Source organism: Calonectris borealis, chromosome 24 (genome assembly GCF_964195595.1).
Source record: "Calonectris borealis chromosome 24, bCalBor7.hap1.2, whole genome shotgun sequence".
Taxonomy (NCBI): Eukaryota; Metazoa; Chordata; class Aves; order Procellariiformes; family Procellariidae; genus Calonectris; species Calonectris borealis.
In genome coordinates this window covers 8,184,206-8,210,502 of record NC_134335.1, presented here as the reverse complement: position 1 = coordinate 8,210,502, position 26,297 = coordinate 8,184,206, and the positions used below count along the sequence as shown (strand labels likewise).

The following is a 26,297-nucleotide window of genomic DNA, read 5'->3' as shown; positions in this document are numbered from 1 at the left end:
AAGGCAAAAAGAGGAGCGAGCGGCCGCTCATCTAAATAAACCCGGGATGTAACCAAGGGATGCGCTGGACCGGCCGCGCTACCCGGCTCGTGTTGCAGGATTCGGCCTCGCCGAGAGATTGCAGGGCCGTGCCGTAAAGCGGCTATTTTAAGACGAGATACCGTTTCACCAACAATTTCCCTTGGTTTCATGTGACATCGAGCCCTAAAATAAACGGCCGGCCGCTCCCCCGTCTTAAAGGGAATAGAAATATAAACGTTAAATATAATAACGCAGGCGCCCCAATAATTTACATTAATGATTTTTTGAGGTTATTTATAGGAAGGAGAATAAAAGCGCGCCAAGGGCGAAAAGCGCTTTGGATTTCAGCAAATATTTGGAAATCTCGTTAATTAAAAGTACACCGGACTCAAAGACGCTGCTGAGATGCGGAGCTTGGGATCACAGAGGGATTTGGGGGATTTTTACCCTGATTTGGGGAGTTTTCCCACAGAAATTAGAAAAAAATAAATAAAAGTTATCACTCTCCGGGCAGGATTGGCCCCCCCCGGCCGCACGCTCGGGGTTTTCTTACCCCGAGCGGCAGCAAAGACGTGATGCTCCGTGTGCCAACGTAGCAAAAATCGTTGGGAAAATTATTGTTCGCGGATTTTTTTTCTTATTTGCCACCCGCCACGAGCCCAAAAGGGATTTTTGCTGTTTGGGGCCAAAAATCTCTAATTGAGGATTATCCCCATCCTCCCACTCCCTGAAGCTGCTTATTATTATTACACATTAAAATAATTTCCTATTATATATCTTATATTATACCTTAAAAGAATTTCACTAAGATTTCAATCTCGTGATTGAAAATTATCTTTTATCAGCTGGAAAAATCACCTGCATCTCTCGTGGGAGATAAACGTCACTTTTTGCAGCTCAAACTCACTCGGCAGCAAGTCTCGAAGTTCTTTTTGACTTTATTTCCGCAGCTCCGGGGACCTCACCTCCGCCTTATTTACTTTCCTCGCTTGCAAACGAGAAGTCAAGTTTGCAATTCGTGTTATAACCAAAGAAACCAGCAGCAGGGCAAGGATTTTTCCAGGAATCTGAACATCCGTGACGCTCGCGCGCTTGAACGCTGGCGGGAAGGGCGCCGGGAGCGTGCGCGCGTATCCCAGCGGTGTGTTTTTTTCCCTGGAAATCGCCGTCCGTACGGCGCGCTGGGATGTTTAACTCACATCGTAAAAGTTATTTTTATTTACGAGTATCTGAGCGGGTCGATCGCCAGCTCGCCGCTCGCTGGCGGAGGATGCGAGGATGATTTTCCTCCCCCCCCCCAAAGCCGCGATGGGGAAGACAACGCCAGCTCCGCTCTCCGCTCATTTCCGATTATAAATCAATCCGTCGATCGTTTTCGATTATAAATCAATCAACCCATGGTTTTCTACTATAAATCAATCAATCGAGCGTTTTTTTTATTATAAGTCAATTAGAATGAAAGCGAATTTAATTAGATTTAGGTTCAATCGCCGCCGGGCTAAACGCCACCGTGCAACCCCCCCCCCCCCCAAAAAAAAAGCAGGTATTTATAGCCGGCGCGTCTCATCCCCGCTGCCCTCAGCCCCAGCGATTAATTAAATTAGCACAAAGAGGGGCTTGTTGAGCGTCTCCGGCCTCGCAAAGTCGAGCTGGTGAACAGGAAACAAAGGGTTGAATTCTGTCTGGTTGGCTGAAGGGTGCTGTGTGTCCCGGCCGGGCGCTGGAGCGGGGCCAGGGGTCCCCCCCCCCCCCGCCCTGCCCCCCCCCGGCACCGCGGCAGCGATGCCAGCGGATGGGAAAAGAGCCCCCACCCCGCGCCACGGCGGGATGTGGGGTGATTGGGGTGAGCCGTGCGTCGGCTGGCGCGGCTGGGCGAAGGGGGGGGTGCCAAGGGGGCTTTGCTAAGGGGGTTTGGCAAAGGGGGTCTTGCTAAGGGGGGCTTGCTAAGGGGGGCTTGCTAAGGGGGGCTTGCTAAGGGGGGCTTTGCTAAGGGGGCTTTGCTAAGGGGGTCTTTGCTAAGGGGGTCTTTGCTAAGGGGGTCTTTGCTAAGGGGGGCTTGCTAAGGGGGGCTTTGCTAAGGGGGTTTGGCAAAGGGGGGCTTGCTAAGGGGGTCTTTGCTAAGGGGGTCTTTGCTAAGGGGGGCTTGCTAAGGGGGGCTTTGCTAAGGGGGTTTGGCAAAGGGGGGCTTGCTAAGGGGGGCTTGCTAAGGGGGTTTGGCAAAGGGGGGCTTGCTAAGGGGGGCTTGCTAAGGGGGTCTTTGCTAAGGGGGGCTTGCTAAGGGGGGCTTGCTAAGGGGGTCTTTGCTAAGGGGGTTTGGCAAAGGGGGGCTTGCTAAGGGGGGCTTGCTAAGGGGGGCTTTGCTAAGGGGGGCTTTGCTAAGGGGGGCTTGCTAAGGGGGGCTTGCTAAGGGGGTTTGGCAAAGGGGGGCTTGCTAAGGGGGTCTTTGCTAAGGGGGTCTTTGCTAAGGGGGGCTTTGCTAAGGGGGGCTTTGCTAAGGGGGTTTGGCAAAGGGGGGCTTGCTAAGGGGGGCTTGCTAAGGGGGGCTTTGCTAAGGGGGGCTTTGCTAGGGGGGCTTGCTAAGGGGGGCTTGCTAAGGGGGGCTTTGCTAAGGGGGTTTGGCAAAGGGGGGCTTGCTAAGGGGGGCTTGCTAAGGGGGGCTTTGCTAAGGGGGTTTGGCAAAGGGGGGCTTGCTAAGGGGGTCTTTGCTAAGGGGGTCTTTGCTAAGGGGGCTTTGCTAAGGGGGTCTTTGCTAAGGGGGGCTTGCTAAGGGGGGCTTGCTAAGGGGGTCTTTGCTAAGGGGGTCTTTGCTAAGGGGGTCTTTGCTAAGGGGGGCTTGCTAAGGGGGGCTTTGCTAAGGGGGGCTTTGCTAAGGGGGGCTTTGCTAAGGGGGGCTTTGTAAGGGGTTCTTTGCTAAGGGGGGCTTGCTAAGGGGGTCTTTGCTAAGGGGGGCTTGCTAAGGGGGTCTTTGCTAAGTGGTTCTTTGCTAAGGGGGGCTTTGTAAGGGGTTCTTTGCTAAGGGGGGCTTGCTAAGGGGGTCTTTGCTAAGGGGGTCTTTGCTAAGGGGGTCTTTGCTAAGGGGGTCTTGCTAAGGGGTTCTTTGCTAAGGGGGGCTTGCTAAGGGGGTCTTTGCTAAGGGGGGCTTGCTAAGGGGGGCTTGCTAAGGGGGGCTTTGCTAAGGGGTTCTTTGCTAAGGGGGGCTTGCTAAGGGGGTCTTTGCTAAGTGGTTCTTTGCTAAGGGGGTCTTTGCTAAGGGGGTCTTTGCTAAGGGGGTCTTGCTAAGGGGTTCTTTGCTAAGGGGGGCTTGCTAAGGGGGGCTTGCTAAGGGGGGCTTTGCTAAGGGGGTCTTTGCTAAGGGGGTCTTGCTAAGGGGGTCTTTACTAAGGGGGGCTTGCTAAGGGGGGCTTTGCTAAGGGGGTCTTTGCTAAGGGGGTCTTGCTAAGGGGGGCTTGCTAAGGGGGTCTTGCTAAGGGGGTCTTTGCTAAGGGGTCTTTGCTAAGGGGGGCTTGCTAAGGGGGGCTTGCTAAGGGGGTCTTTGCTAAGAGGGTCTTGCAAAGCGGGCTTTGCTAAGGGGGGCTTGCAAAGGGGGTCTTTGCTAAGGGGGGCTTTGCTAAGGGGGTCTTGTAAAGGGGGTCTTGCTAAGGGGGTTTTGCTAAGGGCGTCTTGCTAAAGGGGTCTTGCTGAAGGGGTCTTTCCTAAGGCAGTTTTGCTAAGGGGGCTTTGCTAAGGGGGCTTTGCTAAAGGAGTTTTGCAAAGTGGGTTTTGCAAAGGAGGCTTTGCAAATGGGGGTTTGCAAAGGGGTCTTTGCTAAGGGGGTCTTGCTAAGGGGGCTTTGCTAAGGGAGTTTTGCAAAGCAGGTTTTGCAAAGGGGGTTTTGCAAAGGGGGTCTTGCTAAGAGGGTCTTGCTAAGGGGGTCTTTGCTAAGGGGGCTTTGCTAAAGGAGTTTTGCAAAGTGGGTTTCGCAAAGGGAGTTTTGCAAGGCAGGTTTTGCAAAGGGGGCTTCGCAAAGCAGGTTTTGCCGAGGGGGTTTGGCAAAGGGAGGTTTGCAAAGTGGGTTTTGCAAAGGGGGCTTTGCAAAGGGGGGCTTTGCTAAGGCGATTTTGCTAAGTGAGTCTTGCTAAGGGGGTCTAGCTAAGGGGGTTTTGCTAAGGGGGTTTTGCAAAGCAGGGTTTGCAAAGGGAGCTTTGCAAAGCAGGTTTTGCCAAAGGGGTCTTGCTAAGGGGGTCTTGCTAAGGTGTTTTTGTGCAAGGCGTCTTGCTAACGGCATTTTGGCTAAGGGGGCTTTCCAAAAGGGTCTTCACAAAGCGGTTTTGCAAGGCGGGTTTTGCAAAGGGGGCTTCGCAAAGCAGGTTTTGCCGAGGGGGTTTTGCAAAGGGGGTCTTGCTAAGGGGGTCTTGGCAAAGCGGGTTTCGCAAAGGGGTCTTTGCTAAGGGGGTTTTGCAAAGCAGGTTTTGCAAAGGGGGCTTTGCTAAGGGGGTTTTGCTAAGGGAGCTTTGCAAATCCCTCCTGGGGGTTGGTATCCCAGTTCCATCACTCCCCAGATTTAGGCTGAGCACCCCCAAACCAGAGGCCAGGATGCCGATTTGGGTGCATTTCAGCTGCTTTCGGTGTCGGCCTCCATCACGACCCGGTGATAAATCGTTAAAGGAGCAAGAGGAAAAAAACCCTAAAACCCCTGAGCCCTTCCCAACTCATCACACTAGCGCAAGAACGCTTATGCACCGAGCCCCTCTCCCAGCGCAATTAATTCGGGGTGAAAAAGCTCCCGGTAATTCCCGCAGGGATAACAGTGTCAGGAATTTCCCTGGCTTCCCCGCATCGAGCCAAATCCCAACATAAATGGTTGCAGGGAAAATAAAACCCCCCGATGTCTATAGTCTGAGATAACCTTGGCCACTTTCCAGGTGCTCTGCTATTAAAGATGCTACTAAATCGCTTTATTTGGTGTTTTTAGCATAAATATTCTCACCGGGTCCTTCAGCTACGCTATTTGGGATGGTAATTTTAAACGGGGAGGAAGAGGGAAAAAAAAACAACTGTTTTTGGAGGTTGTTTAGGTAAAGAGGAATGATTTAGCGTGGCGTAGGGTGATATTAAAATGGAAAAGGTTACGTTAAGTAGAAGGAAAAGCTCCCCGACGGCACGAGGTGGCTCCCAGGATGAGAAGAAAAGGCTGAAATGCTCAAAATGCATGAAAAGCAACTCAATAAAAAGCGACGGGTGCGAGGGCGGAATTTTGGGGGGTCAGGTTTGCACAGGGGAAAATAGTGGGAATGGGGAATATGCCCGTGATGGGGACTGGTTTGGGATGAGTTGCACCCAAAAGCTGGAGGAGCATCACTAAAAATGTACAAGTATCATTAAAACTGCACCAGTATCACCAAAATTGGACCAGCAATCCCCAAAATCGCACGAGCATCACCAAAATCGCGTAAGCATTGCTAATATTGCACAAGCGTCCCTAAAATCGCACCAGCATCCCTAAAATTGGACAAGTATCACTAAAAGTGGACGAGCATCACTAAATTGCACCAGCACCATTAAAAGTGGACGAGCATCCCTGAAGTTGCACCAGCATCCCCAAAATCGCACCAGCATCCCTAAAAATGGCACCAACATCCCTAAAAATGGCACCAACATCCCTAGAAGTTGCACCAGCAGCCCTAAAAATTGCACCAGCATCCCTAAAAATTGCACCAGCATCCCCAAAATTGCACCAGCATCACTAAAACTGCGCTGGCATCCCTAAAATTGCACGAGCATCCCTAAAAGTGCACGAGCATCCCCAAAATTGCACGAGCATCCCTAAAACTGCACCAGCATCCCTAAAAATCACACCAGCATCCCTAAAAATCACACCAGCATCCCTAAAATTGGACCAGCATCCCTAAAATTGGACCAGCATCCCTAGAATTGCAGCATGGCCAAAAACTGGACAAGCATTATCAAAACTGGATGAGCATCCCCAAAATTGCACCGCCGTCACCAAAATTGGACGAGCATCCCCAAAATTGGACGAGCATCCCCAAAATTGGAAGAGCATCCCCAAAATCGCACCAGCATCCCTAAAAATTGCACCAGCATCCCTAAAACTGCACCAGCATCCCCGGCATGAGGCAGAAAGGTGGGAAGAGCCGCGGCGGGGCCGGCCTGCCGGCGCTGATAGGGGTTTTAATTATCGGCTCATTACGAGCATCGCAGTTATCAGATGAAGCTTCATCCCGCCAAGCATCCCTCCTGCGCCCCGGGGAGCGAGTAGAACCCCGAATCCAGCGGGACCGGGCTGCAAACGACTCCGCTAACGAAGGGGAGAAGGGAAGGCGGCTGCCATCCAAGGATTTCCTAGCTCCTATCCCGGGAAAAGCGACGAATGGGGAGGGAAGTCACGCATCTCCTGGAATACAAGATAAAAAGTCTTTTCCTTAAATTTATTTATTTAAGAGTGCAAATAAAGCAGGATCCTCATCCCGTTATTCACCATCAGCTTGAAAACCCACCCGCGCTATTTAAATCCAGGGAGGGGGATGCTCCAGCCTGACAGCACCGGGAAATAAAGTCAGGACTAAAATTTGAGCCAGATTAAATTCAGTTAAGACTCTGCCTAGAAGTCTGTCTCTTAACCCTGGTTTATTTTACCCATCTTATTACGCGCCAGATCCTTGCAGGAAAATAACCCACCGATACCGTTTATTATTTATTATTTATTTCTAATTATTAGTTATTATTTATTTATTTATTATTTATTACTTAATTATTATTTATTACTTATTTATTAAGTTTGCTCTTTGTCGTCACGCTGACAAAGCGCCCCAATTTATAGAGCGGTTTGCTCAAAGCCAAATAGCATCCACGGGCTAAATATTTGCCAAAAGGCCCATTTCCACCTAGCGAACAGCTTCAAAATGCATTTCAAATGCTATTTTTAAAGGTTAAAACGCACTCCAGAAACAAAGGGGTGGCCACAGTGTATCAACGCCTGACAAAATGCCCCACTTAATTTTTTTTATGGCAATTAATTAATTGGCGGAGTTAAGAGACGTTGGATCTGGCACCGAGATATAAAGAAACCAATTTCTGTACGTAAATGTATTAAAAGACCTTTCCGGGCACTTTCTATAAATGGGATTTTTTTGGGATTAAGATAATAAATAACAATAAAATTTTTTTTTTTATTATTTTTTTATCTCCTCCAGCAAAGTTAATGTCCTCAGAATCCAGATTTGGGGGTGTTTTTTTAATAATTTTATTTAAAGTAGTGGGTCATAAGGAGGAGCAAGGTCAGGGAGAGGATGCAGGGTGCGAGAGGAGGGATGGAGAGCACGGGATGCGAGATGCTCCGGAGGGGAGGCCCCTGCCCGCCATCTCCGAGGCGATTATTTATAATTATTTATTATGAGCTGATCAAGGGGCTAATAAAATATAAGACCCGGCTCCTCGACCCCACTCACTGGGGGTCTCACCTTTGGAAAAAGGTAGCGGAAAGATGCTGGAAAATAGGGGAAAAAATAGAAAACGATCAGAAAATGAAGGAGGTGAAAATCTCTTTTTCTGGGATAGGCACCAAAATCACCAAACCGCAGCCCGGCCGTCCCCGGCATCGCCGCTGGCAACAGGCGGCAGCGCTCGGACGGAGAAATTAGCAGCTTGGAACAATAAATTCCCTTTTAAATTTATTGCTCGGGAGCATTAAAAATGTCTAAAGCGGTTTACATCCACCATCGCAGTGGGAATTTGCTCGGGGATAAGGCAGCTTGTAATTGCTATTCTAAAACTTGCCTTAGAAGCTTCAAGTAGTGTTTAAAAAAACCTTTTAAGGGCTTTATAAAGCCATAAAGTGCCTTCCGACATACCTAGAAGTGATATATCTGTAAAAGACTAGTCCTGCCTCCGCCAAATAATCCGAGGAATAACACGCCGCTGATCAGATAACGTGAAATGAAACCACGAAAAGTAAAATATTCTAATTTTTTTAAAATTATTTGGAAAAGTTTTGACTCGCTGCTTGATTGGTGGTGTTATTTTGGCATCGCTTGCAGCGTGGGAGGGGGATGAGCATCGGCGAGTCCCGCAGGGGACATGGAGGAGCCCTGTCCAGGGGGCACGTCGGCTTTTCTGTTCGAACCAGGCTGCCGAAAAGAAGGCAAAAAAGGAAAAAAAAAAAAGGAAAAAAGCAAAAAAAAAAAAAAGAGAGAGAAAAAAAAAGAGAGAAAAGCGCGCAAAAAAAATCAAAAAAGGCAAAAAAAAAAAAAGAAAAAAGGCAAAAAGCAAAAAAGAAAAAGAAAAAAAGAAAAAAGAAAAAAAGAAAAAAGGAAAAAGGAAAAAGAAAAAAGAAAAAAGGAACAAGAAAAAAGAACAAAGGAAAAAGGAAAAAGAAAAAGGAGAAAAAAGAAAAAAGAAAAAGGAAAAAGGAAAAAGGAAAAAGGAAAAAGGAAAAAAGAAAAGAAAAAAGAAAAAAGAAAAAAGAAAAAAAGAAAAAAGAAGAAAGAAGAAAAAAGAAAAAGAAAAAAGAAAAAAGAAAAAAGAAAAAAAAAGAAAAAAGAAAAAAGAAAAAAGAAAGAAAGAAAGAAAAAAGAAAAAAAGAAAAAAGTTTAAAAAAGAAAAAAGCAAAAAAAAGGAAAAAAGGCGGCAAAAAGGGAAAAAGACAAAAAAGAGAAAAAAACAAAAAAAAGAGCCCCCAAAAAAGCAAAAAAAGAGGGGAAAAAAGCTAAAAAAAGAGAGAAAAAAGCCAAAAAAGCGGCTTTTCCCATCAAGGAAAAATTCCGGGGGGGTTCAAGCTCTAAAATAAATTCAAAGCCGGAACCTGAGCGCGGGGGCAGCCCCCCCGGGTGCCGCCGCGGCCGCTGCAGGACGCAGTTACCGGTCGGCTTCTTGACGGGGGGTGACGGGATTTTCATGGTCCCAATCCTGTTTACAAACAACGTCCTTGAAAAAATACAAAATCGAGGAGAAATCAAACAGGAACCTCTCAAAACGGTCCAAAATCGGGATTATTTTTAATTGGCTTTATGGGATTTATTGATAGGAGAAAGCCAGCCGTCGCGGCCGGAGAAAGGGAGAACCGAGCAAAAAAAATGTGGTTTTGGTTATAACTTTTTTCATAGTTTTTGCAACACCTTATTAAAGTTGAAAGCTCCGTATAGAACATTATTGGGGCGTTGTTGTTTTTTTCCTCATCCACCCAAGGAGGATTTCATGGCAGCTTGCAAAACTCTCCTCCACCTGCACGGAAATAATCTGGGTTTTTTGCATCCCTAATTTGAATTTTTATGGCCTTTTGGTGGGGCTACCTGGATATTTGGGATTTTCCTGCCTGGATTATAGGTGGTGGACGCGGGATGGGACAGGTTGCACAGCACGGGATGCTGAAAGATGGTTGAAGCATGGAATGGAAAATAAAACTCAATGTAAAAAAATAAAATAAAAAATGGAATAAAGAATTATCTAAAATAAAATAATATAAAGATGAAATAAAAAAATAAAAAAATAAAAATAAAATGAAAAATAAAATGAAAGATAAAAAATTAATAAAAAACAAACGTCTAGACGTGGTGCTTAGGGACATGATTTAGTGGTGGACTTGGCAGTTGGACTTGATGATTTTAAAGGTCTTTTCCAACCTAAATGTTTCTATGATTCTATGACGCTACGAAAATAAAAAATAAAATAAAATAAGATGAAAATATAAATAAAATAAAAATTAAAATAAAATCAAAAAATGAAAAATAAAATGAAAAATAAAATAAAAAAAATAATTAAAAATTAAATAAAACTTTGAGGGTCACGGAAAATTATTTCTAGTTGAAACGGCCCCTACACGGGCGTTTTCGATAAGCCTCGTCCTCCTCCCAAGCCCTCCTTCCCCATCTCACCCCTCGCTCCTCCGGCGTCGGTCCCTTGGAGCATCTGCATCTCATTAGCCGCCAAGAGCATCCCGCTAGAGCAGCGCTGACCGAAAAAAAAAAAAAAAAAAAGCCCTTTTTGGCCTCTTAAAAAAAGAAAAAAAAACCCCAAAATAATACGCCAGAAGCTCACAAATATTTAACAAACGCTAATTTAAACGGAGGTGTGGACTAACGAGGGTTTAGTTTCCCTTTCAGAAGAGGGAAGGCCAAAAAAATAAGATCTAATCAGGCGGGAGGGAAGAGCCGAGGCCAAATTCTCATCTTATTTATACAGCTGCAAATCACAGCTGGGCAAAAGCGACCTCATCCCGACGGGATGGCGGCTCCATCCCGATGGGATCGCGGCTCCATCCCACCCCGGAGGGGCTGGGTTTCCCCATGGGGATTACCTGGAGCATCACCTCTGTCCTTGCAAGGCTGGAGGGTGATCAAAACCGGGTCTAAATTTAATCGAGGATTAATTCCCATCCCTCCGGATTATTATTTTGAGCCGGCATCTTAACGATCCGACTAATGACGCCGGGAAATAATTTAGTTTTTTGCTAATTAGAGGGCATTTGTTAACACCCTGTTTGGTGGCGGTGAAAATTATTTGGGAATCGAGTTATTCGACGGCGCGTGGGATATTAAATTCGCCCGAGAATTGTCTGGATCCAGCAAATTATCCCGCTAACACCCCAAAAAAGCATTTTTTCACGTCCCGGAGTAAAATAAGGATGGAGAATAATCGAGGATGGGATGCTGAGATGCGTCGGGGACATCATCTCTCCTCTAATTTATCCCTAATCGTGGCAAAAGTTTCCTCTCCACCTTAGGAAACGCGGCACGTTGTTCAGATTTGGTATTTCTGCAAGGAAAAAAGAAAGGCGTCGAAGAGGGGGTTTTTATCCGGAGCTGGAGGAAAGGGAGCTCAGCATCATAAAACTCTCACTTTAGTATTTTAAATTAATATTTCCCATTATAGCAGGGGTTTTAAATCCTCATTTTTTTATCCCTGCCTGCTTTTGCGCCAAGCTTGCGACGGGCATCCCCGCCCATCGACTCTCAGCCGCCCCATCCCATCGCCGGGACTAATTTTACTCATTATTTTAAGCCGGAGCAGCTCCCAGGAAAATTAATTAGGCAAAACTGGGGGTGTCCCAGCACCCCGGGGTTATTTTTCTCCACGTCCTCAGGAAATATCCCCTGGTATCCATCGCGCATCTCAAACCCGACGGCGCGGTGGAAGCGGGATGCGGATGGTACCCGGAGGCGCGGTCCAGCCTCCGCATCCCGGGGGGATGAGGATGGATGGGGGAAGGATGCTCTTCCCAGCGGGACCGCGCCACTATTTAAGTTTCCTGGGAGGAAAAAAACAGAACCGGGGCTCAGAGACTTATGGATGCTGTCGATCAACGTGAAAAAAAAAAAATGTGAAGTCATTTAAAAGTTCACTGGAAGAGCAAAAATCACCCGAAATCCAAAGCTGCCCCATTGCAGGGACTTGTTTTATCCACGACTTGGGAAAAAAGGTTATTCCCTGATGCTCCAGTGGGATAAAACCTTCCCCTCCCCACACAACTTTCTGCGAAAAAAGGAGATTTCCTTAAAAAAAAAAAGGAGATTTCCTTAGGAAAAAAAAGGAATTTCCTTAAAGATAAGGTATTTCCTTAAAAAAAAGGCAATTTCCTTAAAAAAAGAGAGATTTCCTTAAAAAAAGGGGAGATTTCCTTTAAAAAAAGGGAGATTTCCCTCAAAAAAAGGCAATTTCCTTTAAAAAAAAGGCAATTTCCTTAAAAAAAAGAGGAGATTTCCTTAAACAAAAAAGGCTATTTCCTTAAAAAAAAGGAGATTTCCTAAAAAAAAAAGGAGATTTCCTTTACCTCCTCCTCCCAAAAATGATGGAGGGAGAATGGAAAATGTTCCTGCAAGCCCGCCGGGGATGCTGAGCATCACTTTTATCCCCTTTTTTCCCTTCCCCGTGATATTGGGGGGGTGTTTAATGTCATATATATATCACATGTTATATCTATAATGTTATATATATCTCCTGTTAAAATTACAGGGGTTATGGGACTCCCCCGATGCTGTTTTTGGGGGGCCAGGGTTGCAAATTGCCTTAAAAAACCCAATTTTGGGATGATGGGGAGCGCAGCATCTCCTTCCCCGCCCGCTGCCCCCAGCTTCCCTGTTAACCTCTCCCGTAATTAGCCTCGAGCAATTAACTTTTGCCCCTAATGAAGGAATCTCAGCGCGGGGAGTTAAATCAAATGGGAGGGAGGGGAAAAAAAAAAAAATAAGGGGGAATCCTGATCCCGTCGTCCATCTGCTCTGTACGGCTTAAACCCCCCCCCAAAAAAGGTGTTCTTTTTTAACCCAAATCACCCAAAATCCCATTAATTCATCCAAATCCCTCTCCCCATCCATGCAGGGCTGAAAACCGCCCCGAAATATCAGACCCCAAAGATTTTGGGGTTGTTTTTCTCAGGGAGCACCCCCCCCCCTTCTCTGCAACGGGAAGATGCCAAATACGCCGAGTCAGCACTTTTGGAGGCGCGACGCCCGAAAAGTTTCGCCGAAGCCGGGTCTACCGAGCCACGCGCCAGTTTTTTCCCCCCTCCGCCCGCACCGCTTTTTAGAATTTAAAGGTAAAATTAAGTCTAAAAAAGCAAAATTAAGCCGTTTCCCCTCCTATTTTCTGCTTCTCCCCGGCAGACAGCTGCCCCCGCATCCCGGCCAAAAATAATCCATCCCCCCCCTTTCCCTTAATCTAATCTCCCCGGCTGGGAGTTTGAAAATATCCTGCCAGGTTTAGGGTTTCCCGTTACCCGGCGGGCGGCGAGATAGTGGGAAAAAGATCCCTGGGAGCGAGAAAAACCGGGAAGAGCCCAAACAAAGAGCCGGAGCCAGAGCCTAAGTTGAGCTTCGACGCCCGGTGAGGACCGGGATGAAGGGGGGGGGACACCGATCCCTCGGCAAAACTTCCCGAGTTGCGCGATGCCGCCGGCGGAGCCGCCCTCCTGCGGATGTAAATACACTTAAAAAATTAAAAGTCAATTAAAAATAATCATAATTATTAAAAAAAGCCCCCCCGCATCGCTGCGAAGCTGCTAAAATGGATTTTTTTAGCATTTATCCCACCCCACGGGCATGGGAGGCATGCGCCGGGGGCGGCCGCGGAGCCGTCCCGGGGGAAACGGGGTGCACCGCGGGAAATGGGGTGCACCGGGAGAACGAGGTGCACCGGGAGAATGGGGTGCGCCAGGGGAAACGGGGTGCACGGGGAGAGCAGCGGGCTGCGACACGCCAGCGAGGGCCGCGTTTCGGCGCTGGCGTCGAGCCCGCGTGGGGCCCTGCAAGGCGGCGGCGGTGCATGTCCCCCCCCGCCACGGTGGGTGCCCTGTGGGTGCTGGGAGGGGGGGGCACCCCGAGGTAAAGGGGTGCCTTGGAAAACTGGGAGGCTGCGGACAAAGTGGCCCCCCCTGTGCCCTCCCCCCCCCCCAGCCCCGTTTGCACGGCGGGCAACTTTCCAGCTGCAAAATGCAACGAACTGGAGGGGGCTGCAACCCCCCCCGGGGGGTGGGCATTGCAACCAATTGGGGGGGCTGCAAACGGCTGGGGGGTTTGCAACCTCTGGGGGGCATTGCAACCGGCTGGGGGGGCTGCAAACCCCCCCGGAGTACATTGCAACCCTTGGGGGGGAGGGCTGCAAACGGCCTGGGGCCATTGCAACCGGCTGAGGGGGTTGCAACCCCCCCCCGGGGGGGCATTGCAACCGGTTGAGGGGTCTGCAACCTCCTAGGGAGCATTGCAACTGGCTGGGGGGTCTGCAGCAAGTCCCAGGGCATTGCAACCAGCCGGGGGGGACTGCAACCGGTCGGGGTCTGCAGAGGGTATTGCAACCACCCGGGGGGGCTGCAACCCCCCCGGGGGGGCACTGCAACTGGTCGGGGGTCTGCAGAGGGTATTGCAACCGGCCGGGGGGGTTGCAACCCCCCCGGGGAGCATTGCAACCAGTCGGGGTGTCTGCAGCAAGTCCGAGGGTATCTCAACTAGCTTGGGGGGCTGCAACCCCCCCGGGGGGGCACTGCAACCGGTTGAGGGGTCTGCAACCAGTCCGAACGCATTGCAACCGGCCGGGGGGAGGCTGCAACCAGCTGGCGGGGGGGGTTGCAGCCAGTCCGAGGGCATTGCAACCGGCCGGAGGGGGTGCAACCCCCCCCAGAGGCACTGCAACCCCCCGGGGGGCATTGCAACCGGCTTCGGGGGTCTGCAAGCAGTTCGAGGGCATTGCAACCGGCCGGGGGGGGTCTGCAACCGGCCGGGGGGGGTCTGCAATCGGTCCGAGGGCATCGCAACCAACCGGGGGGGTGCAACCCCCCTAAGAGCATTGCAATCCCCCCAGGGGGCATCGCAAGCGGCCGGGGGGGTCTGCAACCCCCCGGGATCACTGCAACCCCCCCCCGGGATCATTGCAACCGGCTGGGGGGGTGGGGGGTTGCAACCCCCCTGGATCATTGCAGCCCCCCGAAATCATCGCAACTGGCCGGGGGGGGGGGTCACCGCAGAGAACCGCAACGGCGGGGGCAAACCGCAGCCGGCTGGAGGTCAGCCCGGAGGGGGGATTAGGGCGGGGGGGGAGAACCGGACACCGGGGACACACACACACACGCGGCAACCGAGGCCCGCGCTACCCCCGGCCCCGCACCGGGAGGGGAGGCGGTGCGGAACGGCAAGTTACTTCCCGCACCGGAGGGGATGGAGCGGAGGAGGGGGGGGTCCCCGCCGCCGCCGCCACACGTGCCCCGCCGCCCGGGCCGCTTTGTCCGCGGCGCTCGGCGCGGCTCCGCCCGCCCCCGCGCGGCGGCCCGCCGGTGAGTGACAGCCTACCTGCCCGCCAATCTTCATCACACCGACACCGGCCTGACAGCGCGGCCGCCGCTCGCCGCCCGCCCGCCCGGCCCCGCCGCGCCGCCGCCGACACGCCCCGCCCCGCCCCGCCGCCCGGACACGCCCCCCCCGCCGCCGCGCCACGCCCCCGCCGCCGCCGCCGCCGCCACGCCTCCCGCCGCCGCCACGCCTCCCGCCGACGAGCCACGCCCCCGCCGCCGCGCCCCGAGGCCACGCCCCTCAGGCCACGCCCCCTCGCCACGTCGCCGAGCGCCCCCTGCTGGCCGGCGCCCCTCGCGTACACACGCCCCCGTCCCGTCCCGCCTCCCCCCCAGGCAGCGCTGACTCCCCCCCAGGCACCCCCAAAGGGACCCCCCCCAAGCAGCCTTCGGACACCCCCAGCACCTGGGATCCCTCCAGGGCATCACTCAGACCCCCCCCGGCTGCATTTGCTCCCCCAGCAGCATTTGCCCCCCCAAACAACATTTGCCCCCCCAAACAACATTTGCCCCCCCCAACCATATTTGCACCCCCAAAAACATTTGCCCCCCTCCCCCAGCCGCATTTGCCCCCCCAGCCACATTCAGAGCCAACCCCGGTGGCCTTTGACTCCCCCACGCTCCAAACACAGCCAGCCACCCCCCCACTCCACCACAGGGGGTGCCACCCCCCCCCCATCAAGGTCACCACCCCCCCCCAGCACACCTTTCACACCCCTTAAATTTAGGGCACCCAAAAAAATCCCTTCCCGGGACACTTCCCACCCCAGGCACTTCCTGTGGGATTATCCCCCGAGGCAAGACGCTCCGATTTTGGGAGCATCTACTAATTATAATTAATTTGTGGCGGGGGGGGGGGATTTCTGACCGAGCTCCCCCCTGCCCCAAATTTGGGCCATGTGAGACCTTAACCCCTCCTGCCTTCTCCCAAGGACCTGGAGATGAGGTTTCCCTGGAGTTGCTTCCACTGGGAGCACTGGGAGCACTGGGTCCTGCAGCTAAATTTTCCCACGTTTTATTGCAAAAGCCACGGGGACGGATTTTTCCGGATCAACCCCGGCCACAATTTGGTTTCTCCCGATTTTCCATCCCCTTCCCCGATAAAAAATACCGTCAAAACCGGATTTTGTGAGAAACACTGGATTTCTGCTCGTTTCCTAAGGAATATTGGATGGGAGAGGGAATCACTTGAAATAGCCCCGGAATTCTTTCAGGAAGGGTTAAAATTGGCTCCGAAGTGTTACAGTGGCAATAAATGATGCGCAAGGGATGGCTGTAGGGTCAGGGATGTGATGGGAAAGGTGGAAAAACGAGCTTAAATTTAAAGCTAGGAACCCAAAACACCCCAATTTTCCCTCTTGGGTTTCCCGGGGCGAGCGACCACTTGCAAAACCCCCTTTCTAAATCCCTCCTTCCAGCTTATCCTGAAAAAAAACCCATCTGGAAAATATTTGCTCCGAATCTTTCCGCCTCGTACTTGAGAGCGGTGACTAAAATACGGTGATCGCCTTTTGGTGAGCAACCAAAAATAGATGGTTCATGCCCGGGCTCCAGCGATAAAATAGCGGAGAGATGCAGCGGGTGGTTGGGATGCATCTCCTTCCCCCCCCCCCCAAAAAAAAAGCATCCTGGGACAACCAGCTGGAATGCGGGGCATCCCCCCCCGATCCTTTGGAGGTGTTGGGGCAATGATTTATAATTTCTTGCCTTGTAAATCAGCCGACGGGACGGTTTTCCCCTTCCCTCATTGCTATTCCATGGGAAGGAGCGAAGACGAGGAGCCATAAAGCTGTCGCCGGTTGTTTCAACCAGCTGGGGATGCCGGGCAAAAAATATTTCGGGTTTTTCGGAAGCTGGAGGGTTTGAATGGGAGAGGTAAGGGGAGGCGGATGGAAACCCCATCATCTTGGTATCAAAGGACCGTGGGATCATCCGCGCTCGGCATCTCGTCTTGAAAAACAGATAAAAAGAGGGCAGGCAAACGTGGGGCGTATTTTAAGTCCCGTCATCACCAAAAATGTTCAAGTGCCCAATATTTTAGGGTTCTCCTGGTGCAGAGCTGTTTCGAGCATCCCATGTTTGCTCCTTGAGCATCCCAAGTTCATTCCTCGAGCATCCCACATTCGCTCCTCCAGCATCAATTTCCTCTTCCCCAATTTCTGTTGCCGATCACCAAAGCGATTCCTCCACTGGTTTCGGAAACTTGCGTTCATCCTCCAGGAAAAGTATCCAGGCCTGGATTTTTCCTCTGCAAATGCAAAAGCCATTTCTTCTCTGGAGAGTTTTTCCAGCGGTTAATTATCATCCCTGGTTAAAAAAAACGGCGCCTGATTTCCCAGTTGAACTGGCTCCGCTTCAACATCTAGCCATGGGGTCTTGCTGTATTTTTTTTGGCGGTAAATTAAAAGCCTCCTGCACTCAATCTTGGGGTTTTTTCCCCCAGAAATGCATCTTTCTGCTGTTACAGGTCACCCCTGGATAGTCTTTTCTTGATGGGATCTTGTCCTGCCAGACCTGCCTGGTGCTCCCCAGACCTGCCTGGTGGGACCAGGGATGCTCGGCAGCATTCCTGCCAGGATGCAGAGCCCGGCTCCCGTGGGGGCTCTGGTGGGTACCGACCCGCTTCTCCCCGCCCTGGACCACCCTCCTGTGGCTGCAGCCCAGGGATGCAGGTGGTACCCAGCTGGAAGAGATGTCCAAAAACCTCAAAACCCTCAATCAAACACCTTATTCCACATCCCCATCCCAAGCCGGGGCACGGACCACTGGAAAACCTCCCTGAAATTAAACCCTCTTCACTCAGGGGTCCCCCAAAATTTGAGGGTTGTGCCGTTTACCTGCCCCAAAGCTGGTGCGTGGGCATCTCAGAGGGATGGGTTTTTGCGCACTCGAAGTCGGTGTTGTAAATATATAATTACCGCAAACTAATCAGCGCTTATTCAAGAGCACACGGACGGTTCCTTCTCAACAGTGATGAGTACTCGGAGCGAGTTTGCTAAAATATTAAACATTTGGCAAGAGCGGCAACATATATAACCGGCAATATTTACATTTTTACATAACGGGCTTCAGGAGAAAACAAATTACATAAAATATAGCGGTTTAGTCTCCGTCGTTTGACTGCTCCTCCATAAATAATTCAATTCTCTTTCCAAGATTGCATTATTGCTCGTGTTGGATTTCTCTAAGAAAACTGTGACAGGATACTCTGAAAAATACATAAGAGTGAAGCCGAGTAAATTATTAAACGATAGATGTTAAAAACAAGATGGGGTTTTAGGATGCAGCCACGGCCGGGACTAAGGCTGAGCTTTGCGGCTGAGCCCAGCTTAAGCACTGCGATGGTAAGATAACTCTTAAGAGGGGTAAGAGGGGTAAGATAACTCCTCCAAATTGCAAGCTCGCTCCCTGGGAGGATGTCCGACCCCTTTGGGAGCTAAAGGATGCTAAAAAGGGATCCCTAAGGAAAATTTAGGACTTGTTTCGGATCAGATGCTGCTCCAAACTGTCCCAGCTCGGACGTTGGTGGTACCCACCAGCCCTTCACCCCTCCTGCTCGGGCACCGCGCTGCGATCGGGGGACGATGCTTAATACAAATCACCCATTAAAACTTGCATTGGATTTTTATAAGACATTTAGGATATAGACATTTTCTCACGCCTTTCAAAACCCTCTCCAGATACGAGTTTCAAGAAGAGAGGAAAAAAGTCAGCATCATCCAACGCAACCTTAAAAGCAACATAATTAACCCGGGACCGGACACACGGACACTCGTCCGTCTGAACCCAATGATGCTTGCACGAAATCCGGGCTGAAGTGAAGGGATTCCCCAAATCCTAACTATTTAGCTCATGGAGGATTTCTATTAAAGCTGATTTCCCTCAGTTTGTGGTACCTCAGATACCCACAGGGCAACTCCTCTCCTTAAATATGTTTATTTTTACCTCTGCACATGATTTTCCTGGGAATAATAAGAGAGTGAATCCAAACAGATTTACGGCACTGAGGCGACAGCATTATTTTTGAAGCCACCATGCATTTTAAATAGTCTCAGACACACAAATAAGAGCAAGCAGCGCTACACAGATTTGACAACTATTAATAGATAAATACACGGGAGAATGTAATTAAAGGCTTTATCGATAATCCATAGGTGCAAGGAGGATGTATTAAGAATAAGTGATCGATGCCGGGATGGCTCGATATTTCCGGAGGTTTCCCCATGCGAGATTAAATAAGATTACAGCTTATTTCTTGCGCAAGATTGATGGATCGATAATAAAGCAAGCTAAAGCCAAAAGAAAAGATTTTTCCCTGTCGTTGCCTCCACCAAGCAGCCGGGATCAAGCGGGAAAATAACTGAAAAAATGGGATTTCTCCCCTCCCTGCACCAGCTGAGCAGGGGTTAATGATGGCTCGTTGAGCCGGGAAAGCACTTTGGGGTCCTTCCGGAGGAAAAATGCTGGATAAATGGCAGGTTATATATATTTTGATTAGAAAATCCCTGCTGCCAACTTACTCCTTTTAAATGTTTAATTTCAAGACGTAATAAGTCCGTGGCTGGTTCTTGCTGCTCCTTCAGGCTCTCCCATGCAAAGTTACTGTGAGCGTCTGATCGACTGATCCTTTTCCAAGCATTTCCAGGCATTAAAAAAAAAAAAAAGGAGGATCTGGATGTTTAAAGCGACTTACCTCTAGCACTTGGGCAAGCTTTGGAATCTGTTTTCCGAAGGCGATATCGGCCAGTTGAGATAGGGATGGGCTGGAGGGATACACACCGAGGGGAATAAAAAATCTAAATAATCACAAAACTACACCTTGTGCAAACAGCGTGAAAATAAAAACTAGGGTTGATTAATGGGATAAACCAGGTAAAGCAATAAACCCCCCCCCCAACTTATTTTTTACTTGGATATCTGCGGTAGTTGGGTACCAGACAGCCGGCAAAAGCGATGTGGAGGTGCTGAATCCTGCCCTTTTAAATTTTGGCTCCACCTGAGATGTTTCTTCACCTTGGCTGGGCTTCAGCATCCCTTCCCATCCTCGTTTCGGTTCAGTCCACGACGGGAGTTCAACCTTCATCCGCAGCATCTCTTCACCAAGCGATGCAAGCGCGGCGCCAACCGCCGGCACCGGCCTGGCTTCGGAGGAGCCGGCGAAGGGAGAAGCGGAGAGATGGTCACAACTCTTTAAAGATGCAAATTGAGAAGCAGCCATCATAACAAGAGAGCTCTGTTAATTCTCTTACGAGTATGCAGATTTCGACGCCGACTTTTCCTAGGCTTATTTGTTTTATTTAGCAATAAATTTAATACCGGCTCCCTGAAGCAAAGAGACAGATGGACTATAAACTTTGAATTTTGAGTAGCTTTACTTCCTTAGGTTAGTGTCATCTTTGATCTCTCCTGAAATTACATCTAGGAAAGTTTGCAGGGATTGAATTCTGCTTTTTTACAGCCCTCAAAGCCATTTGATTAGCCGCCTTTTAATTTTTTTTTTTTGCACAGGTTACCCAAAAGGATCTTAAATACCATCTAAATGGTTCATACCCTTGGCTACTGGAGTTATCTCAGAGACTTGCTGATGGACCTGAGAAAACCAAAGCACTACATAATATCTCCTCCGCAGGTAAAGGAAAGCAAAATAAGTTTTATGCATCCTTTGGGATGCAAAGGTCCCCAGGTCTGAAACCAAAACCCCAGGGCTGAAATAAAATGGTGCCCTTGGGAGAACATGGGGCAACCGCTGCATGGTTTTGGAAGGACCATGGAGTCATGATGCAGCAGAAAGGACGCATCTCCTTTTTTTTTGCCATCCACCAGCAATTAAAAAATCGATTGGAGGTGAGGCCTGGCCAGGGAGGTCAGTGCATCCCAGGGAGGTCCCCGAGAGGTGGGCGATCTCCATCCTTGGGTTTGTCCACAGGTGGTAGGATGAAGCCATGAGTTGATCGAGCGCTGTGATGGCCGGATACACAAGAACATCCTTTTTACCAATGACCCTGAGGTGTGTGAAATTCCAAAATTTAATTTTGGGATATAAAAGCCACTTCCTACATGCTCAGAACTTGGGGAGATGAGTTCTTAAGGGCAACACTGTGACTTTTGAAGGAAGCTCCCAGTAGCCATGCAGCGCTTTGACCTTGCTGCTCCAGGCCCAGACGGTTCCCACCACGACTAATTTCCCTGCCACCACACACAAATAAGGAAGGAAATTAATTTTAAAAAAAAAAACAGCAACAACAACAACAACCACATCACCCAAGGAACGGGGAAAAAAAATCGATATATGTCAAATGAAAAGGAGCGAGAGCAAGGTGTTGCAAGGAGTGGAGAAGAAAACCATAATTAAAACTGCAAACAGGCTTAGCTGCCAAAAAAAAACCCTGCTTGAAAGTCTTGGGGACTGCAGCGACAAATTCGGGCCATTTCAGCAGATGTTGGCTGCTCACGGTCACCCAACGTTCCACCATGGATGGATGTTGCCGTCGCCCAACCCTTTCCAAGAAGGAGACATTATTGACCGCTCAATTGCGATTGAATTACTACGGATGAACATATTACGGGCACATTAAAGTCTAATGAGCGGCCGGTGATTAATGCCATTACGAGGAATACCAAAAGAACTAATGATGATGAGCCACTTAAAGTGAAGTGTCGAGGGTTTTACTATCGATGACTCCTTGGTTTCTCGCCTAAAAACTCTTGGGCTGGAAGGAGGAAGAGGTTGACAGGGGTAAAGGCGAGAGGTTTCCAGAAGCGATGACACAAGGAGGTCCCATACTGATACTCTTTTAAGATTGATGGGAAATAGCATTTCTTGGAGAAATGTATGGGAAATCGAAGTTTCTTGGAAAAACACCTCACCATGGGATTTAGCACCTTCAGGAATGCCATTATAAAAGCAAATTTTAATTTTTAGCATCTCCCCAGACCCTGTTCTTGCCTTTCTTTCCCCCCTCGACCTTCTTATATTCATTTTCCATCCGTTCTTTGCCTCCTTCCTTTAACTTTGCCTCTGCTCCATCACTTGCAGCACCCAGGGAGGGCTCTACAACCCAATTTAAGTCTCTCAGGAGGTTTCTCTCCTCCTTCCTCTCCTTGGCTGGGTCAGATTTTGTTGCGATATCACCCAGGGCCTTTGATCCCATGGGAAACGTCACCCTATGTGGGCATGATGACATTTAAGCATCCCCAGAAGACAACTATAGGAGTGGTTTTCTTAGGGTTTTTTAGGGAAATCACTCTGCAGTTGCTTTAACTTCAGAGAGCCAAGTATCGAAAAGCATTATTTGTACTGATGTAGAAATTTACTGGACTGAATTAGAATTGCATTTATTATAAAAAGTCACCAAACCCAAAAAACGACCAACTTCCTCCCACTTGGGAGCATTTTGAACCACAACGGGTGATGACAGAGACACCCTGTCTTCCTCCATCCACCTTCTCCAAGTGCTTCTCGGTTGGGGTCGGACTCGTCCCACCATGGGAAATGCTTTTGCTCCTCCACCTCCCACCAGCCGAGGCATTTTTGGCTTTTAGAGGCATCTCCTCTTGCCGGGATGGGATTTTTTTTATTTTAAAAGTGACTTCATATCCCATCTTATTATTTTTCGAACGTTGCAGGATTTGTTCTGTTTGAAGTCTTACATCCTCATTTCCCGTCAGGACGATTAAAATTGATTTCCGCCATCAGCAAGAGAAAGATAATCCGAAGTGGGTTCCTGCGAGAGAGAGCTGTATCCCCACTGGAGCCATTACAAACCCTCTCCTATTATTTTAACTTTCTTTTCTTAGGGATTTCTTTTCGGAAAAGGGCAATTTAGCACTTCTCGGCCATACACGTCCTCCAAGAAGTCGGGGAGAACTATTTAACCTCATATATTTCCATCGCAGAAAGTGGACCGGGGGATTTAAATAGCTCTTGTTTACCACCGCCACCCTCCCGGAGGTATTTTTAGAGGGGTAATCGGATCCTCTCAACGCCTTCGCTTTCCTTTCTCGGGATCCGCATCCTCCAACCCCATCCCTGCACCTGTCCCGGTTTGTATCCGGGCAAATCGAAACGGGATGGGTTTTTCCCATTGCATTAAGCTGGGTGGTTCCCGGTACACCCGGAGGCTTTGCAGAAGGAGGATGGAGGGATTCAGGCTGGAAAACCATCTCCAAGGTGTAAAACTTCTGGCCGATGAAGAAGATGTGGAAATAATGGGCACAGAGGGCAAGCGGCACTCAGGGATCCAGCCGTGCCTGCTTTACCCATCTCTTAAATCATCTAAACCCAGAATATCCTAAAAAAAAAATAAATTAAAATAATTAAAATCAATTAAATAAATTTAAAAATCAATTAAATACATTTTAAAACTAATTAAATAAATTTTTAAATCAATTAAACCGATTAAAACCTGAATACCCTAAATAATCTCTGAAATAAGCCAAAAATACCTCAAAAATACAAATAGCATCTTTCCAGGCTGGAGGATCCCAGGGCCTGACAACCGTCCCACTCCTGCGCTGATTTGCAGCAAACCTCCATAAGAAAATTTATGCAAATGAAGGGATTTGGTGGTTGCTATCGCACCTGGGGGGGAAATGATGGGTTTGTACCAATGCTGCAAGAGCTCGGCTTTCCCCAGCCGCCGTCCCCGGGCTCCCAACCCACGAGGAACAACCCCAAAAAGGGGGTCCCCAGCCAGGTCCCCACCATCTAACAGCATCCCCATCATAAGGCTTAAATACCTTTACAAGAGAGTAATTTAACGCCATCCCCAGCTTAAGCTCCATATCTACCGGGCGTGAAATTAGTTCCAGCAAGCTGCAAATTTGCCGCTAATAAAAATATTTAGCAATTCGCTAGTCTTTAAATCAGGAGCAGAATATTTTCTTGCTTGCATCAACGCCTGTTTCTTTTTAATTCTAATATTGGAGTGTCGGGGAGCTCCAGCCGTAAAACTGCAAGTTTTACGACTGCGCAAAGAGTTTTAAATCAATTCCCCCAGCACTTCCAACTCCGCCACCAAGAGTTTGACCATTTAATATCATCTGATATTAGATCATGTTGGTCATTTTGGCCACTGGGATGAACCAGGCATGGCAGATTTTCAGTTTTTAACCTGAAAAAGGCCATCTCGACCCAAACCTGCCCCGTTTCTGGGGGCTGCTCCTCAAGCGATCAAAAGAGCTTTGATCCATCTGATCCTGCCTTGCAGCCCTTGAAGTAAGATGACCTCTCCATCCTCCTGGGCCAAGCATTTGATTAACCTCGGCACTAATTGCATCTCTCTGCCAGGCCCATTTTGTCCAATTCCAACGTCAGGATCTTTCTCATGCCTTTGGCAAGAAACACTGCAATCCACGGATCTTTTCCTTGGGAAAAACCACCTGCGGTGATGAAACAACCTTCAAATCATTCCTGGGCAGGACAGCATCTCCCATCCATTGGCGACCACCTGAATTATTTGTGTCCAAATAAATTCTTTGCATTGGGTTTTGCTGGGCTGTGAGCATCCAACAGCATCCAGATGACTCTGCTTCTCCTTATTTACCACGTAAAGCACGGTATTGCTTGAGAACCTTGCCAGTAAAGGCTTTACGGTACCTAGATTATTGATATCAAATATGTTGGACCTGGAATTAACCGTTACCACATCGTTTGTCATCGGTTTGATGCGTCCTGCCCAGAGTAAGGGTTTAGATGCAAGTCAAAAGTCTCTGTGAAACTCAGATCTGCAGACATCCCCACATCAGCCATTATCCTGGAAAAAAACACCACAAATATGAAGTTTCTCCTAAAGTCATGCAATCACTGCAAACAATGCGAAAATCCTCAATTTCTGCTGCTTTCCTACATATTTAAATTCACATTTTATATCCAGTATTGCTTTTTCCCCCCTTTCTGTTTGTTTTTTTTTTTTTTACAGGTGCAGTGCAACTCTGACACAAGCAGTAAATGATATCAAATCCTAGCAGGTAAAAGCTGAAAAAAATCCTCATTTTAGGACAGCAATAAATTATTCTTTGGCCATAAAATCTAATCTTTGCATTTAACTGACCAGCTGCCAGAGGAGTCCCATAAGGCAAATCACCGTCGAGGCACTTCTGATGCCGGGGGGAGGCTGAGATAAAGAAGAGGGTGTTTAGGATGATGTGGTTTGTTGCAGATGGGTTGAAGAAATTTCTAAGGAACGTTGTGCTTGGAAATATCACACCAATGAGGTTTGTTTTCCCACGTACCTTCTCCCAATCCCTTAGCTGTGGATTTACAGCTTGCCTCCGTTGTGCTCAAAGAAACCCATAGCCCTGCTGCCATATATGTGCCATATAAATAAATATTATAGGGATATTCTGGAGTGCATTGGGGTTGCTGGGCATCATTTCATCTCCAAATCTTAGTGCTTGTGTTACCATCAGCCCAACTATGCTGGATACAACAGATGGGATTAAAACCAACAAGCAACATGTCCTCACCCTGGCCGCTGGATGTGGTTGCTGGGGCGTATATCAAATTTATGCTTCGACCTCTGGCCAAATATCTGGGATGTGGCGTGGTCCAGCAATGGGTTCAATAGTTGGGTGATTCAAGCTCTCTGCTGCAACCTCTTGAACTTAACGTTGTCATTGCCGGAATGAGGAAACTACCAGGCAGCACCAAGAGAAGATGAAGGAGATAACAAATACTGAAAAGACCCAGTCGACACAGGAACAGGTTAAAGATGCCGTTGTTAAAGCTGCGGATAAAAGATAGAAGGGAAAATTCAGTAAAGGAAAAGCCTTGTTGGCTGATGGACAAAAATGATTGCTTTTAGATGGAAAGCCAAAGGATGGAAGAGGAATGGCAGCAAGAGGAGGGTCTCTATGAAAACAGGGCTATGAAGAAATTTGGGGTTTTACAAACTACCGGGGTCCAAAAATGCAAATAAATGGGAAATTAGAGAAAAGCAAAGGGAGATTCTCAAACAACAGGAGCAAATTTATCGTTTCGGATTGCCAACAGGAGCAGGAAGCACGGGGAACAACGGAAGAGAAGGGTTGGGAAAATGATGGTGAAGACGGACATCGCCAACATGGGGTTTGCAGAGAAAAAAAAAATCCTCTCTGGTGGGATTAATGGCATGAGACGGTGCGGGAAGGAGTTTGCTATCAAACATACGCTTTTAATATGTTGGCAGGCGGTTCCTACTCGATGCCAAGTAAAAGCAGGTGTCGGAGACAGTTTGCGCTCTGCTTGCCGAACTGGTTGATGTCACGCTGGCGACTTTGATTTCATCGCAGGGAAAGGCAGGTTGGTGCCGCGCAGCATAATTAATCACCGTTTTATTCCTCCCATTGAAAGAAATGACAGAAAGAAAACAGCAGTTACGTGACATTTTATGCAGTCAAAGTATCATCAGACTTAAAGTAGTAGAAAGGAAAAACTGAATATATCAATGTATTTACTTTTTTTGGGTTAGCTGGTAGGTGAGCCGTGAATACCGGCATAAAGTCACCCATCAAACCATACCGGCCAAGG

General features: G+C 48.8%; 1 protein-coding gene across 1 annotated transcript in view; it reads right to left on the bottom strand.

Annotated features, from left to right (window-relative positions):
- Positions 1–14,883, bottom strand: part of PKNOX2 (PBX/knotted 1 homeobox 2) — a 94,741-nt gene extending 79,858 nt beyond the window's left edge. Inside the window, exon 1 of the mRNA XM_075173140.1 lies at positions 14,790–14,883. The gene's annotated coding sequence lies outside the window, so the exon portion shown is untranslated. The remainder of the gene's footprint in view (positions 1–14,789) is intronic.
- Positions 14,884–26,297: the final 11,414 nt, after the last annotated feature.